At 44.2% G+C, this 18,360-nt stretch overlaps 1 protein-coding gene across 1 annotated transcript in view; it reads right to left on the bottom strand.

Moving 5' to 3' along the window:
- Positions 1–17,789, bottom strand: part of LOC126419846 (uncharacterized) — a 360,616-nt gene extending 342,827 nt beyond the window's left edge. The window contains exon 1 of the mRNA XM_050087100.1: positions 17,375–17,789. The gene's annotated coding sequence lies outside the window, so the exon portion shown is untranslated. The remainder of the gene's footprint in view (positions 1–17,374) is intronic.
- Between the last annotated feature and the right edge of the window lie 571 nt (positions 17,790–18,360).

Here is an 18,360-nt window from a genome sequence, read left to right as displayed (position 1 = left end):
CTTGTCCTCTTTATGTCTGCCCAGCCTATGAAAAATGAAATGATCGTATGGCATTTACTAGCTGGGATATCCCCTTCAGGGTTCGGCCGCCGTATTGCAAGTCATTCCAGCTGACGCTACTTCGGCGACTTGCGTGTCAACAATGATGAAAATGATGGACACACAACACCCAGTCCCCTGCCGGGAATCGAACCTGGGCCCCCTTGTGTGGTAGGCGGCAACGCTACCGCTGTGCCTATGACGTCCAACGTTTGCGATGAGGGGTGGCCCCACAAGCCCACGACGTCTGGACGTAGTTTCACCTTGCCACTTGAAGATTCTCACTACAGCACTCCTCGAACACCACAAACGTCATGCAGTTTCCGAAATGCTCGTGCCGAGCCTCCGGGCCATCACACTCTGCCCTCGGTCAAACTCAGTTACATCGCGCGCCTTCATTCTCCACACGGACGGCACGCTCACTGATACTACTTGCATCGTGCGTGTGTGTGGCCAGCGATCATTCCCCGCAAGGTGACGCTGCTATCGCCCGGACGGATTTATATAGAGAGTGGCTGATCAATGTATGCTTACCAGAGTACTATAAATACTCAATTTCTTTCTGACAACGTTTCAGTTTTTTATTTTAAACTAAACCAACGAAACCTGAGTGGATCAAAGGTTACATGGGTATCAATAAAAATGAACGAGGGACAGTATGAAAACACTAAGATTGCTGGAACAGTAATGATGTCCACTTCCTGACGAGCTGAAATTTATTACCTACGTAAGGTTTAACGTCCCGCTGATGACAAAAATCATTAGAAAGACAACCTATAGAAAAAAGCACATCTAGTCCTATGAGGAGACGATCAGCGTAACAAATCTACAACAATGCTGTGATTAACTACAAATAAAAGAATTTAGCTTGTACGAGTAGGTATGGGATTATTGCAATTGAAGTGCAGCTACTCACAGAGGTCCGGTATGGGGTGTAATTATCGTATGGCAGCGATATTTGGTAGATATTCTAATGCGTTAATAAAGAAGTAATGAATGCTGAAAAAAAATTAATTCCAGTTTTGATCACTTGGTGAAAAATCTGGCGTTGTGATTGCAAGAAATATGTAACAGATTAGGAACGGACGTTGGCAGAAGAGGTCAAATAAATGAGAATGACATAATATTGATTTTATTATTAACAGCAGTTTACACTATTTGTTCAATATGAATACTGGAGAATTCGACAAGTTGCTGTACAGTTCCAGATTTGCACCTAGTGGCCAAAATTTCAATTAATTTTCCCAGCGTAAATTTCTTTCGCATTAAGATATTAGCATTGCATCTCCCAAGTTTCATTGTCGTACGATGTTTACAGCCCACAATGGGCATCCGCGTACAGCTGCACTTAATTGTAACCACCAAGTATATGGCAACTCTATGCTCGTAGCCACTACACATGCACGCAGCGGCCATTCTCTCTCTCTCTCTCTCTCTCTCTCTCTCTCTCTCTCTCTCTCTCCACCTCCTCCTCCTCCTCAACTGCGCACGCCGCGCACATTCCATTTCGCTCTCTCCATCTCTCTCTTCCACCAACACCTCCAACCGCCTCAAAGTATTTCATCGCTTCGATGTCTAAGCTTCACCGCCTGGGGTTTTGCAAACCCGTGCCACGCAGAACAGAGTACAGCCCCTACTCGAGTTTGCTTTCGCAACGTGCAGACCAATTATTCGGCACGGCGAATCGCACACCGCTATTGATCGCAGTATATTCGATTCGTGTTAGTTATTTACTACAGTTGTAAAATTCAGTATCTTGTGGCGATATTGTTCTATGTTCTACATTGCAAAATTAAACTGTATTTTAAAAGACAATGTCGCGTTGGCTTAAAGACGCCGCAACAAAATCTTGCATAGAAAGTTCAAAAGTGATTCGCCCGAAAGATGCGGCATCAACCTCAAAGAATACCGATTAAGACTAAGAGATTCAAGAAGGTGATGTAATGACTTCAAGCTCCATGGTTTCATGCATTATGACATCTAATGACTCACTAAAGGCGAGAAAAAGTATGACAAATCTTACATCAGTCTCGGATTTGTTATTTCTAACAGCTCACCTCTCGGCATGTTATGTACGAGCAAGCTGCTTGCGAATAGTTTCATGGTACCTGCTAAGTTGCATCGACATTTAGTAACTATACAACCTGATTGCAAAGACAAGAATGGCGAATTCTTTGTTTGTGAGAAAGATCTTCCACCCCGTGTAAAAATTTAGCGTGTTCTCCCAATTGTGGAAAAAGCCAGACCTCGTACATATTCAGGTATGCGATTCCTGAAACCGTTTTTCCCCGCAGAATTAACAGATCGTAAATCAATCCTCGGAAAATGTTACGAAACACACGAAACTCTGGAATGTGTCTCTCGTCCTCGACTGAGGTATACAGCTGCTGTGTTCTTCGCGTGAATGGCAAAAGCCAGGCGACCAGCCTCCTTTCCTTTATGCAACTGCAGGGGAATTTAATTATTCTGTTGTCCAAAATTAAAGCAACAAATGGAAATTTTGCAAGGCTACTTTTATTTTGCCACAAAACAGTATAAACAGGTGATAGTAAAGTAGAAAGAATATAAAGAATTCAGAACGTAAACAACTGCAACATGCATAAAGGTAGACAAAAATGTTCGTTTTTCCAACTTCACGGATTTCCATGCACATTCCGACAACTGGTTAATGTGCTCAGTGTGCGGTGTGACCACCTCTGGTAGCAATACAAACCTGACGGCGACGGGCCATGCTGTAAATGATATTCTCATGTTGAGGCACTAACACCCATTCTTCCTGCAGAGCTGCTCCTAAGTGTTAGAGAGTGACCGGTGGATGCTGACGTCAAGCAGCTGGTCTCCGTAGTGCATCCCAGAAATGCTCTGTGGGATTCAAATCGGGAGAGCTAGCAAGCCAAGCCATGTGTACAATACCTTCTGTTTACAAGAAAACATCATCCACCCTGCTCTGTGAGGTCGAGAATTATCGTCCATCAATACGAAGTCTGGGCCAACAGCACCTTGCAACAATCGCAAATGAGGTCCCAAGAGCTCGTCACGATACCTGACGGCAGTTAAACCTTGATGATTCACCCGTACAATTTCATAAAGGGTTCGAGTGGTAAACATAAGCCCTGCCCCCACCTTTAGGATTCCTCCTCGATATAGGTCTCTTTTCACAATGTTTGGGTCCCGAAATGCGAACCCATCGAGAATCGCTCTCCAGACTAAATCGGAACTCATCTCTGAAAATAACATTGGCCCACTGTTCGATCGTCCAGGTGGCATATTGATGACTTCACTCTACACGTTCTCTTCTGTGAAGACGCGTCAGAGGTTGACACACAGCAGGTCTCCGACAATAAAGACCACTCCGCGGAAGCCTTCTGCACACAGTTTGACTCAGTACAGCACGTCCAATGGATCTGCGAGCTCACATGCCACCCAATGGATCTGCGAGCTCACATGCCAGTTGCCGTGCAGTACTAAGGCGGTACTGTCATGCCCTTACAGCCGAATAACAGTCCTTTCTTCGTAAGTCAGACGTGGTCGGCCCTGCCCTGGTCTACGGGATACAGTTTCTGTCTCTATGAACTGTCGCCACAGGCTAGAAACAGAACGATACACATTAAGGCATCGGGCCACATCAGTTTGCGACTGTCCTGCTTCCTTTCTTTCTACGGTGCTCCAGCGCAGAGTCTGATAGGCATCTTCTCTGTGCCATACTACTCCGTCTGTGGCTGTGTACACAGCAACTTGTAACGCCGGAAATGCATATCCTCCTATTTCCATCTATTGTACTATTATTTTTTTTCCTTGTTTTGTTACCTCAAGATATGACATTTCTGTCTCTTTATGTATTGTAATTGTTTTACTGTTTGTATATATATATTTATGCACTCATGTCGATGTACAATTGGTTTGTTTCGTAAATATTATTTGTATTTTTACGCTGGGTCTTGCCTAGGGAAAACTGCTATCGAACGATTACATCGATGGGTCGTGTGAAGAATCAAAGTGTGTAGGATCTTTGGTAGTGTTAACTCTGCCGCGTGGAGCGCGGGCAGAGAGAGTCTGGCTGGAGTAGCGAGTGGAGCAGGTGTGTTGTGTGACGCTCCCGCGAGTTGCCGCGCTTTCGGGGTTTGGCAGCATGTAATTGCGCTCGTCTCGCGATGATAGTTTCTGACATGGTGTCGCGGACGGGAAGCATTAGCCGGCGCACATCAAGAGCCCGTTTCGCCTGGTGACGGTGTCGAGAAGAAGGCGCGCCAACATCCAGCTTCTGCAACAGCGACGGCCGACAATGAGTGACTGTCGCCACCTCCTCGATCGACGGCTTCAAACCTTCAATCAACCAACAAGGAAGACTAAAAGCACGTAAAGTTTCAGAACTGTATGGCAGACCTCAGCTTTTCAAATTGTTCCATTTGCCTCGCAAAATTACAGCAACTTAGCATGAACCTTTGTTGCTCATTGTCCCAATTGCATTGCCAAGCAGGGTCCCTTCCTTTTCCGAAATGAACCCGAGTGTCGTTGAAATTCAAACGCCAGCATAATTCCATTTCACTGCTTTAATTTCAAAGTTCAATTTAAGCATTAGCTGGCTACAATAGTTAGATTACACAAGCACAAATTAAGAGTGCGAGTTTTGTTACCGTATTTTAGCTTACCGGTGACTGCAGCTCAGCTTGGTACGTACTAAATTTTACTATTGTTAATTGTTCAGAATCGTTTAATACAAGTTCAAAGTTAAATCTCTTCTTTCTAAATTGCGTAGATTCAAGTAGCTTTAGAAATGATTGTTGAGGTAGTCCAAGACAAACTGTATTTCGATGTGCTTCAGAAAGAAAGCTCACTATTAACTTCAGTCACTAAATTAACTTTCAGTTTTCCGGTTTTATTAATTCTTTTGCTAAATTAAGTCAGAGTGCAGCGAAAGTTATTACTTCTGACAAACTTTCAGTTTTCACACTACACGTCTCAACCTTCAGTTGCCACGCTTCTAGTGCTAATTATATGTGTAATAACCTTTCTTTTTCAGTTATTATAGTAATTGTCCATAGGACTGGCGACCGTAATTTCCCCCCAAATCTCAAATATCTAATTACCGCTAGTTGATTGTTAACGTAACGGCCGCACATTTACTTTCTTTATTAACTTTATCCCTATTTCAAAATTAATTTCCACCAGTTTCACTTGCATTTTTCCTTTCATTTAGATGTAACCCTTTCCTCCCTCTTTACCGACAGGTTAACTTCGGTGACGATTGCTTTTCCAAAATTCCCATTAGGTACACGCGGTTTCATTTTTCACTGTCATTAAGGTCGATAAGTGAGGGGGAGGTTACAAACTGCAGATATGGCGCTACCCGGCAAACACTACCTCGTTTCATAGGTGCCCTGATGTCTATTGGCATGGTTGCCTGTTGACCGGAATGCCATCTTCCGTGCACAGAACATTCGTACGGGCAGCTGGTTGACAGTTTGTTTGATTATATCGTGAATTAGTCATAGGACGGGAAATAGCGGTTTGTTGTTTTAATTTTGGACACCAGTGCAGTTTAACTAGAGTCATTTACGGTAGTTTTTTAAGCGCTGAACTCACTTCCTCTTCCTCTTCCTAGGCTTTTGTAATTTCGTATGGTTCTGGTTACATAAATTTGCCTTATGGGCTGACTGTTGAAGTAAGGAGTGCTGTGAATATGTGACAGGTCCGGCGTAACGAGCTCGTGGATGGGGGAGAGGGGGGAGGGTGGGCTGGGCACGCCGGTCGCTGTATAAAGAGAGGGAGAAGAGCTGCAGCTACAGCGTGTTCCTCTTATCGGGGGATACAAGTCGCTTTGCCGAACGGAGACCAGGATAAGAGGCCACCATCCACTCACAGGCCGGCCTGCAGTATGGCCGAGATAAAAAAGAAAGCCTTAGTTTCAGACGATGGAACTCTGTCAGCAGGTTGTTAAGAGAAATACTTGGCTGATGAGCATCTCCGGGCTTTCCTAAAAACTTCACGAAACAGCTCTGTCCTACTTGATGTTCGGAAAGAAACAAGTACGCCACTGACGGTCTGTAGTAACTTGTGGGAGGATTGCCGAGCGCGTTTTGCTAGCGGGAAAACGGGGACAAACCGCGCGTTAGAGACTTGGAAAGTAGGAAACATGGAAAGGAGGAATTGCGGGGTAAATGCAGACGTCACAGACATGAGGCGGAGGCTAAGTTGCGGCTGCAGTATCAACTCGCTGAGTCGTGGTGTCTCCACTCTGCTCACATTGCACTGATGATTATGCGAAGCGTGCGTGCAACTCCGGCACACTACGACAAGTGAGAGTACTGTAGTTCAAGTTACCTCTTACTGTCTCAAATTCGCCAGTGCTTCCTCAGATCTTTAGGATTCTGGGGTTCCAGATACTCACTGTGATCTTCATAGTCAAGTTGTAGTACACTTCACACAAACAGATGCGAGATTTTTAAGCAAATCCACTTCTTTCAGTAACTATACCAAATCAGAGATTTGAGTTGTAGATATCTTGTGAAGTTCATGTCCACATAATGTTTTTTATTGCTTTACAATTACAACTCTTTTACACACGGTCCAGTAACATTAATGTGAAAACCGCCAGGTCCGACGTCAACGTGCAACAACCACTCACAGATGACAGGATCGGCAATTGGCAATAAAGCGTGTTGCGGGGAAGGGGAAAGGGGGAGGGGAGGGGCGCTTTCGGCCAAGAGTGGAAGCATTTCCGAAGCAGCGAAGTCTGTAAACCGTTGGCGCGCCGCTGTGGTTAAAGTACCGGGTGATCAAAAAGTCAGCATAAATTTGAAAACTGAATAAATCACGGAAAAATGTAGATAGAGAGGTACAAATTGACACACATGCTTGGAATGACATGGGGTTTTATTAGAACCAAAAAAATACAAAAGGTCAAAAAATGTTCGGACAGATGGCGCTTCATCTGATCAGAATAGCAATAATTAGCATAACAAAGTAAGACAAAGCAAAGATGATGTTCTTTACAGGAAATGCTCAATATGTCCATCATTCCTCAACAATAGCTGTAGTCGAGGAATAATGATGTGAACAGCACTGTAAAGCATGTCCGGAGTTATGGTGGGGCATCGGCGTCGGATGTTGTCTTTCAGCATCCCTAGAGATGTCGGCCGGTCGATCACGATACACTTGCGACTTCAGGTAACCCTAAAGCCAATAATCGCACGGACTGAGGTCTGGGGACCTGGGAGGCCAAGCATGACTAAAGTCGCGGCTGAGCACACGATCATCACCAAACGACCCGCGCCAAGAGATCTTTCACGCGTCTAGAAATATGGGGTGGAGCGCCATCCTGCATAAACATCGTACGTTCCAGCAGGTGTTTATCAACCAGGCTGGGGATGATGCGATTCTGTAACATATCGGCGTACCTCTCACCCGTCACGGCAGCAGTTACAAAACCATAATCACCCATTTCCTCGAAGAAAAAAGACCCGATGTGGTAAATCCAACCCATACCGTGACTTTCTCGTCGTGCAATGGAGTTTCCACGACAGTTCTAGGATTTTCGGGAGCCCAAATTCTGCAGTTGTGGGCGTTGACAGACCCTCGGAGCGTGAAATGAGCTTCGTCGGTCCACAACACGTTACTCAACCCATCGTTATCTTCCGCCATCTTTTGAAACGCCCACACCGCAAATGCCCTCCGCTTCACTAAATCGCCAGGTAACAGTTCATGATGCCGATGGATTTTGTACGAATAGCATCAGTGGTTACGCCTAAGTGCCAACCGAACAGTAGTGTATGGAATGCCGGTGCGACGTGCGACTGCACGAGCGCTGACTTCCCCGTGCATAGACGAGACCGCTACAGTCTCCATTTCTGCCTGAACTGTCTCAGCAGCATTACGCCTTGTGTTCGGTCGGCCACTACGGGATGTATCGTCTAAACAACCCGTGGCTTCGAACTTCGAAATCATTCTCGCCACAGCTGCATTTGTTCGAATCCCCTTCCTATGGCGATAGGATCGTAACGCTGAACTAGCACATTCCCCATTCTGATAATACAGCTTCACTAAAGGCGCCTTTTTAGGTAACGACAACATGGTACGACTGCTGGCGCATCTGATTCTCTCTCTCTCTCTCATTACAGCTGCTTTTATACACGATTGTCATGCGCAGTCACTGACGTTATGCTGTCCAGGGCCATCTGTCGGACATTTTATGAACTTTGTTTTTTTTTGTTCTAATAAAACCCCATGTCATTCCAAGCATGTGTGTCAATTTTTACCTCTCTATCTACGTTATTCCGTGGTTTATTAAGTTTTCAAATTTATACTGACTTTTTGATCACCCGGTATACTGAGCATGCCAAACTGGCGGTATCCAAAACCGGCGCCGAGGCAACTGTGGTGCACCAAGGGCCTTAGATGACAGGGTTGAACGACGGCTGCGGGGATGTGTACAGGCGAACAGACGTGCAACTTTTGAGCAACTGACCGCCCAGATGAACCAAGGGGTTACCAACAGCGTCTCTTCAACGACCGTTCAGGAAACATTGCTGCGCACGGGCTGCACCCATGCCGACTCCAGTTCATCGACGACGAAGGTTGGAATTTGGACGGCAGTACCGCAGCTGTACATCCACTGAATGGCCACGGGTGGCCTTTCCAGGTGAATGACGTTTTATGCTTCATCGTACAGATCGCCGTTTGCGTGTATGGCGTGTAAGGCTAAAAGCAAACACCCTGTAACAATATTTGGAAGGGTTCAAGGCCGGAGGAGGGAGCGTAATGGTCTGGGAAATGTTTTCGTGACCTTCCCTGAGTGATTTCATTCTGGAATGCACAACTGATCAACACAACCATGCATCTATCCTCGGAGACCATGTCCACCACTACATACAATTTGTTTCATCCTCGCCACGATGGCATCTATCGGCAGGACAATGCAACGTATCGCACATCTCGCACTTTACGAGTACTGTTCGAAAGCATCAATGATGTGTTCACTGTGCTCCCCTGGGCACCAAATTCCCCGAACTTAAACTAATCGAGAATCTGTGGGGCCACCTCTATTTGACTGTTCGCGCCAATGATCCTCAACCGAGAAACCTAATGCAATGAGTACGGCACTGGAGTCGGCAAGGCTAACCATCCCTGATGGTATCTTCCAGAATCTCAGTGACACGCTTCCTGCACATACGCACTGCAAAAGGAGGTTATTCAGGCTTTTGACAGGTGGTCACAATCATGAAACTAGGCTGTGTAAACCGCAGTGTACAGTTAAATCTTGAGTTCATCACATAAATTCACTTTCAATATTATTTTAATAACCCACCTGATGCGCTGCTAATGCCTAAATAAATTAATGCGTTACTAATTCCGCTGCGTACATTATATATAGTACTAGGCTTCAAGGATGTGCCCGATTCATAATTAATTCAGATTCAGTTAGATTTCACATTCACACAAAGTGGTTTTGCGCATATTACCACCTTATGACGGATCACGTTCCACTTAAATGGAATGTTGCCTCATCACTGAACATTAAACGCGAATGGAAATCAATCTACGTTCACGCTCATAAAACTCTAGATGTTATTTATGATCATCATGAACGGTTTGTACCCACTGAATCCTGTGTGGTTTGAATCACAAACGTCGCAACTAAACATGTCAGACAGACCTATGTAGAATGGTTAAAACTGTGCTGGCACGAATAGGCTTCTGTAGTCTACCTCCAAATTCTGTTGAAAGCGCGTCACGTCTTAAGCGCGCACGCGGAGGCGATCTATGCACTTCCCTTACATAATTAAACAAGTGTCACGAACCCGCTCGTGTCAACTTCGAATGCTTTAAGGCGATTGGTTCATGAACACAAGGGAAAGTCTTGAAAAATTTGTCACTGTTCTAAATAGTGTAGCTCAAAGAATAACAGTTTTAAGTCCATGTAATGCTTACCATCTTTTAACAGATCTTTTGGGACCATTTTGGTGTTTGAATCACAGCTGTCGCCCTTTTTCTGAATTTTATTTTGTGTTGCAAGTAAAATAAAGCATGTTATTTATGTACAGCATAGGTACACGTATTTCGAAATAAAAACACAGTAGAAGCTTCATTTGTTCTGAAAGTTCTTTAGACTATAATCTTCAAAGTGGGCTTTTTAAAAGATAATGCTGTCATAAATCATGATTCAAAATTTTTTTGATAATTATCAAAAATTTCAGTAATTAACCCAGTTTTTCTTTAGAGAGTATAATTTTCAAATTTAAGTCATAAGAATATTCACTTGTTAGTTGAGTGTGTTTTAAGACAGTACACAACAGTTTTTAACCTAAGTGTATCGGAAGATACAGTTCCAAACTTCCGAGAAATCCAAATTAAAAGTTAAAACCTTTTTCTCTAACTACCGTGCATAACACTGACATATCCCGAGTCCACATTCATCTTGTTTCTGGTAGTGCTGTCCCTTCTCTTTTTCAGACTACTACTAATTCTCGCTTGTGTGATGGCTTCCAGCACTGATTTGTCTGCTTCGAAGAGTCTCCTAAGGTTAATGGCAATTAAAGTTCTTTGCATTATTAGTCCACCAGGCACTATCATCAATTCCGTAACGTTAAACATTGACACTGCACCATCACTGAACCAATGCAGTGCACACAACATATCTATTTTCAAAGTATTTAGACCCCTGGAACAGTTTTTCTGATAGCTGTTCCCATATAGAGTTGTTGAAACTTTCATTTGGTTTTTTAGTCCTGCCATGTAATTACTTCTCTAATAATCTTATGCCAGTAAGATACCAAGAAGTCACAAAAAACAAAGTGAGAACAAAATTCTGTTTTTAACGGAGTTGTATGCGTGACATGGGGGCGTCGTCACGTCTCCATATACTTTGGTATAATTTCCTGATCTTGTTGACAAAACTTAGATACTTTAAGATAAAAATTTAAAAAACAACTTTTTGACAGAATGAGATTTTCCCTCTGCAGCGGAGTGTGCTGTTATGAAACTTCCTGGCAGATTAAAACTGTGTGCCGGACCGAGACTCGAACTCGAGACCTTTGCCTTTCGCGGGCAAGTACTCTACCATCTGAGCTACCAAAGTGCGACTCACGACCCGTCCTCACAGCTTCAATTCTGCCAGTACCTCGTCTCCTACCTTCCAAACTTCACAGAAGCTCTTCTGCGAGCCTTGCAGAACTAGCACTCCTGGAAGAAAGGAAGATAGGAGACGAGGTACTGACAGAATTGAAGCTGTGAGGACGGGTCGTGAGTCGTACTTGGATAGCTCAGATGGTAGAGCACTTGCCCGCGAAAGGCAAAGGTTCCGAGTCTCAGTCCGGCACACAGTTTTAATCTGCCAGGAACTTTCACAACTTTTTGACACTTATTCACCTACTACTCGCCTTAAGCTGTACGAGGTGCCGTGCCGTATACGAAAGTCACACCGCATAGTTGTAACGGGATTTCACCTGCTGAAATTCACATCGCAGAACACCTTTTACTGCCGTGTTACCGCTCGATTCGATTGTAAGCACAGTGAGTAACGAAGGAGCAAGCTGCCCGCACCAAGGGGAAGGGGACCCCTACAGGCAACCTCGTCAAACCGTCTCCTTACGACGATGCGCAATTTAAAATGTACCCCCACGTTTTTGTCTTATTTCTTGTCGAAGAGATGGTCTTGTGAACTCGAATGAACGTTTCATCGCCCAGTATACAATTACGCAGATGAGGGCGGTAAGCACGAGTGAGACTTCTACCGCATGCTTGAAACTGGATGGTGACGAATGAGTCCGGTGGGGTCAGTGGTGGGTGTCACGCAAAAGGAAAGTGAAACGGTTGCGGGCTCTGGGACAGGTTGGCGTTGCGCAAGCCGTGATCTGGGTCCCTCAGTCAGCAGGCCGACGACCTCGGCCGGCGGTTTCTCAGCCTCGCCTGTCCAGACGGCGCTAGAGCCGCCGCCGAAGCGGCAGCCGCTGTTTATTTTTACTGGGGCACGTGGTGCGCACGCCACCTTGCCAACGGGATCACCGGGCCGCTCCCACGCACGCACTGTTCCAGCCCACACATTAACACCCACCGCTACTAGGTCACGAGCTACCCTATCCAACACGAGGAACTACTTCCGGTAAAAATGAAACGTGACTGCGTCAATGGTATCCAGAACTATCGCTAGGTGGTCAGGCGAAACCCGTGCAAATACCTATACACGTTCGACATAGCTTTTCCGGAAGTCTCAGATATGATGTGACTGCCTTTCAATCATTTCACGTATTCAAATTATCGAACCATTTTGACGGGATCGTGCACACTGACAAAGTGAAAAAATCAGCTTTCACTGTCGCAGGAAGAAAATTTTTCCTTGGTTTCGAGGCCAGTATCTATCAATGTCAGCACGGTAGCCGGTAGCCCCCCCCCCCCCCCCCCCTCCCGTCGTTGTCCTACCTTTGAATTATCAGTCAGAATCTACCGTAGTGCATAGAAACCCCTCTCGTGTGATCATTTACTATTCATTAAAAAAGGCAAAGTCAAAAATGTTACACGTGCCTGAGATACTTCACAGTACAGTACTGTCGATGACAGCAGTATCAATTTCTCCACCATTACTCTGGCTCATTATGCGATAGGCTTCCTTTTCGTAAGAAGTCAACCAGTTTAATTCTCTGTCTCGCAATGAAGCTGTTTATCACGTCAGTAGGTCTAAGCACTCCGGGAGACGAACTGGCCTTTCTTTCAAGCTCCACTTAATTAGCCATTATTGAAAGTCCTATATGTACCTCAATGATACAGTTTGGTACCGAACACCATTTTCTCACTGTACTGCTTGCTCGGCTGGCCGGTGTGGCCGTGCGGTTCTAGGCGCTTCACTCTGGAACCGCGTGACCGCTACGGTCGCAGGTTCGAATCTTGCCTCGGGCCTGGATGTGTGTGATGTCCTTAGGTTAGTTAGGTTTAAGTAGTTCTAAGTTCTAGGGGACTGATGACCACAGGTGTTCGTGAAGTCCCATAGTGCTCAGAGCCATTTGAACTGCCTGCTCAAATCAAGTTGAGCACTTCCCATTTACGGTCGCTTTCGTCAGTCACCGCACCAATTGTCACCACAGTTTGCACAGACATACCGGCATTATGTCGCTCTTTGAATACTTTCACCTTTGTAATTACTCCGCAATGAGCTTTTTCTGCGATTTGCGCTGTCGTCTTCTGGAGTAATATGAAAATTTTTTGATCTTACAAACACGTGAATGCATTCACTTTTTATTCGTGCAAACAATATGTAGAGCGTTACGGTGTCGTATATGACCACGCTTGTAAAACGCTTACGTAACGTCCGGTGTGAGGCGAAAGCGTAGTTTATAAAGTGACATAGCATGGAGAAATTTGCTGTCAAGTGTATCTTTATCAGAAGGGTTCTGGAGACCCCATGTTGCAGAACTGAAGCACATGCAAAATTTTTGTGCCGCGTAAAATCCTGTCTGAGGAGTGAAATTAGTTTTGCGTTGTTCCAATTTTACATTGGTAAACTACCAAAATTTTACCTGCCCAAAAAGTTATGTTCATATGATTGACATACCCTGCTGTAGCAGGGAAAAGAAGGGAGCCACCGGATACATGCACCTGTCGGAGCAGAAAAAAAGCGAATGTTCTCCGTTTATTTAAAAGACTGACTGAAAAGTGGGGTAGCAGCTGTTTCATTCTACCTTCCGCAGCAACCTTAAAAATCTTCCCAAAAATTTTGGCATGCAAACGTATTCGCGCTTCTATATGCTGAGAGAGGAGTCAGTGGCAATGGAAGAGAGATGGGAAAGAAATACTGGTAAACAGTAGACGGTGGTTGTATAGAAAGAGCGAAGGTGACAATGGCAGTGTGATAGAAAGAGACGGACACAGTGGCAGTGAAACATATTTGACAGTGATATGCGCGTGTGATATGTGAGATCGATGTTAAAAAGAGCCTGAATATGCTGCATATCAAAATTTTTGGGAAAATTTTTAAACGTTTCGAGGACCGTAGAATGAGGCAGCTGGTGCCCCACTTTTCAGTCAAGTCATTTAAAAATTGTGCATATTAGCCTTTTTGTGCTCCGACAGAATTTTCCCGCTCATGTTAAATTACTCCAAGAAAAATTAAAATATTAATATTGTATTTTTTAAGGTATGGTACTCTACAAGTAGTGACGGATGTCTGATGGAATCTGACGAATGCCAAGTCCTGTCTGCGCATAAAGGAGGGTAAGAATTTAAAGTCCTGTCGACAACGCTCGGATAGTACACGAATGTTATCGGCCTTGTTTTCAAACGAGCCATACTGGTGTTTGTCTCAAGCGATATGTGTCACTCTTCGGATGGCAGGACTTAGATCTGAACCAGCCTTCTCTTCAACGCGTGTGCTACGTCTTACAGTACCATCTCCTTCGGCATGGACATGAAATATGCAAAAGAAGTGGTATGAGATGCTAGATGGAGCAGGTTAAAAATACCAGATACGAAAAGATTTACAAAATCAAGTTCTATAGTACTTTCAATTCCTTATTTAGATTCAAGCATTACTCTGAAGGACAAGCTTTGACCGTTGTTCTGCTGAGTTATTGCAATGTTTAGCATTCTGAAGGCGAAAACAAAAATTGCAGTGATAACGTTGGTGATGAAACTGAGGAGTGTAGCTGAGGAGTGATTACGTAAGACAGACGGAGTGCTTTCTTTTAGAAGAAAATACAGGAAGAAAACAAGTCGATAACGAGATCGGATAGGTTTCACATTGAAACAAACAATGATTGGACTATGGAGAATAAACTTAAAAAGTAAGTGATTTCGTAGAATCTGAAAACAAGGATTTTGTATAATGCATCCTTAATACAAAAATGTCTTAACCGTGAATCTAATAGTACACGGAAAATAGGCACACTTTCGATACAAGCGAGTCAAGTAATGTTTTCTTTATAACATTGTAGCAACTTTTCACGCTAGAGCCAAAGCTGATCTTAATTTTATGTAAGTGCAAAATACTTCAAATAAAATTACAAATGTGGAGCAAAATTTAAAAAAAACTTATCTTTATAAACAGCCTGCTGTCTCACTGGCCACCCTGCTCACCGACTCCGGCACTACCAAAATTCCTTAGGGGGAGGGGGGGATAAAATTAAGAGCGAGACAGCGAATTCACGATTTCATTCTTTACAGATGGTGCTAGACCACACTAAGTCTTGTAAGACAAGCTGAGCTGCGGCGTATTCGAAAACTCCTGCGAGTATAGTAAAAACAATTTTACTTTTTGTACAAACTATGAAGGGCGTCTTCGTTTCTGTGATTCCTGACAATCGAAAATGTTTCATAAGGACAAGGGAAATGAGACCGTTTCATTTCTTTTAGTACAAATACATTTGATACACACAAACATCCACTGTTTGTCAATAACAATACCACAAATAGATAACACAACTGAATCAAAACTTAGGTAAAAATATTTTTAAAAACCTCACAAGTGCTACAAAATCCTATCTTTCGCACCAGCTAAATGCAGACGTTTTGAAATGATTGTGCAGATGCGTTTCATCATCTGCTCCGAAATTTAAAATATTTTGAGTCTTACTACGATCCAATTTTTTTTTTTTACTTATTCCTGCCAGCTATTCTCTTAATTTTTCTTTTTGTATGTGTGTGTGTGTGTGTGTGTGTGTGTGTGTGTGTGTGTGTGTGCATATGCAGTTTACCACTGAAAAACTCAAATAGCGAGGGAACATCTTGAATGCAAATGCCATTACAAATTATTATACAGAATCCACGAACGGACGTTTTCTGTTAGGCACAACCTGCTTAATTAGGACTATTCTGTCAGCAAATAATCTGAACCCTGTGTCACAGCGCCACAAGCTTTTGCCGTCGAGGAAACGTGTGCGTGTGAGCTTTAGCTGTGCGACCATCAGTGCAAAGACCTTACGCCTGGAAGCTGAAACACTTCAGTGTCATGGGACTGCAGCCTATCTCTGGAAATGGAAGATTGCACGTTCGCACGTGTTTCTCTCGTGGAAACTTTAACCTTGAACGCCCTTGACCGACGACGAGACAGTGCTCCTAGCGGGCAAAAAAAAGTGGAAGGCCTCGGCCACATAACGAAGCGTAGTGTGGCATGGCAGGAAGTGTGCGATAGTATACCGCCGGACGCGTGGCCGATGTAAGAACTTTGCTACCGGTACTCTCAAAACTAATTGACATTCTCGAAAACGACCTCGCCGAACTATTGGAACAAGTGGAGGAAAACCACAACCACCTCGAAAATCAAACTTTTTATATCATAAAAAAAGTTTTATTAACAATTCACTGTATTCCAACATAAACCTCCTGCACACACAGGGATCGTCTAAAACACGACACACAGGAACATACCAAGCAAACATCAATTAAGTAAAATTACGTATTTTGTAGAAACTAGTACCTCTTTCCATGTTTAATTATCACCGTTTACGAGTTATTGAGAAAAAAAGGTGCTACTAGCTATTTTCGCAATCGTTTGCAGACGCGTTCTGAAAATGAATGTCTGCTTCGGTGGCTACAGTCTTGCACGTAACATTTGTTAGAATGCGACGTTTCAGTGGGTGAACTAATTTATTTAGGACGCGCCGTCCACTTGTAAGTATTATCAATGAACGGAGTAAAATAAAACAAAACAACGAGCATGCTTCAAATCACATAAATACGTACACAAAATTTCTAGATATCTTCAGCAATTAAACTTCACTCAGTAGCAGCATACTTGCAACCCATTATGATTACGGTAAATGGAAATTAAAAAACTATTATGTCTGCACAGAATGTGAATTATCAGACACTCACCAGAGAGACGGGAAACTTCCCCAAACCCTGTTCTAAAAATGAAAAGCCTAGTAGCCGCACCACTTCATTTCTTCCCCCCCATACAAACCACTCAATGTACTGCTTAATTAACGAGGGATGAGCTGCTGGAAGCACCATATCCATTTCAAAGCCCCTTTCCTCATTTCTTCACAAAGCTCTTTTTGCCAACCCTTTACGGTCTATTTTACGATACACTAGCCAGTAAAGTCGGCAGACGGGCAATGATAAGAAAAATTTAAAAAAATACGCGTATGTATGTGTACCGACCGGCAAACGTATGCTCTCCCGAAAAACCTTTACAGGTCTTACATGAACGAGTTGCTACCAGCGTTTTGGTACTCTTCAAAGCTTGTTAAGATTCACAACCCCGTGACAGCTGGAAACGGAAATTTGTTTCACTGCGTTTTTTTTCCGAGCTAATACTATCGCATGAGCACTGCAATTTCTCCCCCCCTTCCCCATCTGTCGTTCTTCCCTTGTCGTGAGACCCCAAGTTAAGACGTGGCCGTTGTCTTACCTTGCTTATCCTCTTCTGCAGTACTGGGCCTCTGATTAGTTCTTCTGTTAAGGGCGCTCAAGATTCCTGGAGACTGCCCGGAGTCGGTAACTGGTCTGTGCTGTCTTGAATAAAAATAACCCTGGTCAGTTCGGTCTTCCTCTGTGTGCGGTGCTTATAGAGAACACGGGTCTGCGGTCCCCTTGCAGGTTAACTTCGAAGGGGGAGGGCGAACAGGCCTGCTCTCAGCGGAGGACTGCTAGTCTCTTCGAGCCTCCCGCTTTACCTGCCCAGTCGCACTTGCAGTCTCTTGGGTGTTGGATGTACAGGCAAGGTGGAATTTCTAAAGAAGAGAGTACTTTTATATTTTGATTAGGAACGGAAGTGCGCGACTGCTGAAACGCGGGCACCAGCTCACTAGTCGACCTCCGCGCTTTCGAGCAGGCACTGTAATATTGACGCGCGGGCCCGAGGCCTGTTTTACAGCGCCCTTCTGCGCATGCGCCGAGCACGTGATTGACCAACCAATCGGCACTCGCTCCCCTCCATTACTCCGGCGGCACCTCAGGCGCTCCTCGGGCAAAGGAAGTTGCGGCGCAGTTCTTTTACGCTGATCGAAACAATTAAGTTATAAGCCGCTACGTCATGCTTTATATATATAAGCTTTTAGTTTCCACTGACTTCATGCGCACGTCGATACTCATCGATTAAGACAATGGAACATAGTGATGAAATGCCTCCGGCAGTTTTGAATAATAAAATTATTTTACAGCAGTTTCTCCCTTTTCAGTCATCTCTATTTCCCTTCTTCGCTACAATTTTGCGTAAGGTCGACACCCGAGTCACACAGTGCATCACAAGCATGACCCGCAATCGATTGCTAGTTAATGTATCTTTAAAAGGTATCATCGATTCTTCTCTTATCCTCGCCTCCAGCTGTTTCCACTCAGGAAAACATTTGCAGATCACGCCTTAGATTTTCTTACGTGTTCATGTTATTCGAAGTG

This window comes from Schistocerca serialis, chromosome 9 (assembly GCF_023864345.2).
Source record: "Schistocerca serialis cubense isolate TAMUIC-IGC-003099 chromosome 9, iqSchSeri2.2, whole genome shotgun sequence".
NCBI lineage: Eukaryota > Metazoa > Arthropoda > Insecta > Orthoptera > Acrididae > Schistocerca > Schistocerca serialis.
Note: the sequence above shows the minus strand (reverse complement) of the source record. Positions and strands in the feature narration are given on the sequence as shown.